The 2,724-nt window shown below is 37.9% G+C and overlaps 1 non-coding gene across 1 annotated transcript; it reads left to right on the top strand.

Annotated features, from left to right (window-relative positions):
• Positions 1–486: 486 nt before the first annotated feature.
• On the top strand, positions 487–650 carry LOC122745001. The gene has a single exon (XR_006355314.1). It is a non-coding gene; the product is annotated as a U1 spliceosomal RNA (small nuclear RNA).
• The last annotated feature ends 2,074 nt before the right edge of the window (positions 651–2,724 follow it).

Raw genomic sequence — 2,724 nt, 5'->3', positions numbered from 1 at the left:
GGGTATGTATTTTAAAAAATGTATCATTCACAATTTTTCTTTCTTTCCCTCTTTTTTTCTGAACCAGTATCACCACCCCTTTCTCCTTTCAACCAATATCACCACCCCTCCCAAATAAAAGCCTTCTCTTATGACAAACAAGAATAGTAAAATGCATAATTATCAGTCTTCTAAAGTCATGGTTGGTCATTGAACTAATCATGTCTTATGGTTTTTCAATGTTGTTTTCTTATATAATGTTATAGTCACTGTATAAATTGTTCTGGTTATGCCCACCTCATTCTGTGATTATTCATATACATATTTCCAGGTAGTCACTTTTTTATTATCATTTTATTTCCCTTTTTCAATTAATGAGCATTGATTTCCCTCTCACCCCATTCTCAATTTAAAAGAAAAGGGGGAAAATACCACCTTTGTAACAAACATAAATATTCAAGCAAAACAAATTCCTACATTGGTCATGTCTTAAAAATATGTCTCCTAATACTTACCTGGAAGGGGTGATTCCATGATCAGGAAGGTGGTTTCCCCAGGGCGAGGCTTATCCATTGCACTCCGGATGGGCTGACCCCTGCGATTTCCCCAAATGCGGGAAACTCGACTGCATAATTTGTGGTAGTGGGGGACTGCATTCGCGCTCTCCCCTGAAAAAGATTGATAATAAAGCTACTGAAGAATGTTAAAAAAAAATATGTCTCTTATATCTTTAATCTATCACCTCTTTTATAAAGGGGTGAGTATCATCATCATCAGTGATTATATTTGATCTTAAGTCTTTCAAAGTTGTTTGCCTTTAAAATGGTGTTGATATTGTTCTCCCATTCCTGCTCTCTTCCCTCTGCATCAGTTCATACAAGTCTTCCTTGGTTTTTCTGAACACATTTCTTTTGTCATTTCTTATCTCTATAAGAGCTCTTCTGGCAAGGCAGGACAAAGTACCTCAAAGGAAGCATAAATTGATAAAGACTCTAGGATTTGTATTTGTTCCAAGCCAGAAGAGAGATCAGTATTGTAGACTAGAGAGCTTCAGGTATAGTGTGAATTTAAAAAAAAAACAAACCCAACCTCTCTGGAGAGGGACTATAAAGGAATAGAGATAGAGCACAATAATGGTAGCAATCAGAGGACTTTCCCCAAGGAAACTGAGTCACTTCTTAGAGTTTGGGGCCTTTTCCTTTCCCTGGCTCCCAGATGCAGTTAATTAAGAGAATCCAGTAGAGAGTGACTGAATTCTGGCTCCTCAAGAAAACACTGGTAAATTTATTCTACTCACTCACTGTTTCTCCACTTTTGTTTATTGCCTGAAGCAATGGGTGACAAGGTTAATCACCAAGGGTTGCTTTGATATATAATTCTTTTTTGCCCACTAGTTATTTACTTAAAAAAAATTACAAAAGTTAGATAAAGAGAAGATAATTTTAAAGGGAACCAGAGTTTGTGTTTTGTAACAAAACATGTGAGAGAAGGAAGGATATTTGGATGGCAGATAATGATTTGACCTTAGCAATCAACAGATGGTCTTGGAGTTTGAAGCATATTATGAGTTATATTTTCAATGTGTTTTTTAAGGTTTTTGTTTTTAGCTTTGAAGAAGAAGGAAGCCCCTCAGAACTGGGAAGTTCATCTTAGACTAAATCCCTCCCAAGCTTTGTGCCAGTGAAGTGGGATGGAATTTAGGGTCAAATTGATCGTGAGTCATCCCAAAAGAATTACAAGACTCAGTGACTCAGTTTACCAAGTTTTATTGCAATACTGTGAGTGAACACAGGGAGAGAACCAGAAAAGTGGAAAGGTATCTCTCGAATAGGGAAAGAACAGACAGTTACATTTATAGTATGGATAAATTGATTATCAGTCTCATAATAATCTCTGCTGGGGGCAGCTAGGTGGCACAGTGGATAAAGCACCAGCCTTGGATTCAGGAGGACCTGAGTTCAAATTTGACCTCAGACACTTGACAGTTACTAGTTGTGTGACCTTGGGCAAGTCACTTAATCCTCATTGCCCACCAAAAAAACCCCCAATAATAATCTCTGCCTTAGGGAGGTACAGGGTAGGGTCTGTCATAATTTGGAGTTCCTGGGGTCCTAAGCCAGTCCCCGAAGTGGGTACCTTTTTCCGTGGAGGCGTGGTTTTGGGGTTTAAACATCATAAGGTGAATCTGGGAACAAATTTGGCCTTTTCTGCACATGTCACTTTTTCATTCTCATGCTTAGTTTCAAAACATCTTCATTTATCATTTATTTCCAGTTTGAATTTCTATACCTTGTCAGTATATCATTGTTATTGTTAAAGTCTCTATGATCTGCCTCTTTATGTTCTTGTTATGTGTACTGATTAATGTGGGTACACAAAAACCTAGGCCTTGATTTATATTAGTGAAGATTCAGGTCTTAAGTTATCCATTAACTGGGGTATGAATCCCTTTTAGAGCTCATATCTGAATTAGAACTTGGGTTTTAGGTTTTTCTGTTAACCCCTTTTTTTGTTTCCTATATTACCAGGAGATTTGTTGGGATTTCCCCCACTCCTACCACCCATCTTCCATTGACTAGAGAGTATGTGTGTGAGACAGATCTGTAGAGAGTGGGGGAGGGGAGTAGGTGCCTCAAAAGAAGCCAGTCATAGTGAACTCTGCTGGAAAACATGTCATAATATGCCATTATATCAATATATAGTTCAGCAATTCCCCAATTTATGAGGGGGGGTGTCAGATTATTT

The sequence above is a fragment of the Dromiciops gliroides genome, chromosome 2 (assembly GCF_019393635.1).
Source record: "Dromiciops gliroides isolate mDroGli1 chromosome 2, mDroGli1.pri, whole genome shotgun sequence".
NCBI classification, from domain to species: domain Eukaryota; kingdom Metazoa; phylum Chordata; class Mammalia; order Microbiotheria; family Microbiotheriidae; genus Dromiciops; species Dromiciops gliroides.
The sequence above is the reverse complement of the archived record's forward strand: the minus strand, read 5'-3'. Positions and strand labels throughout refer to the sequence as shown.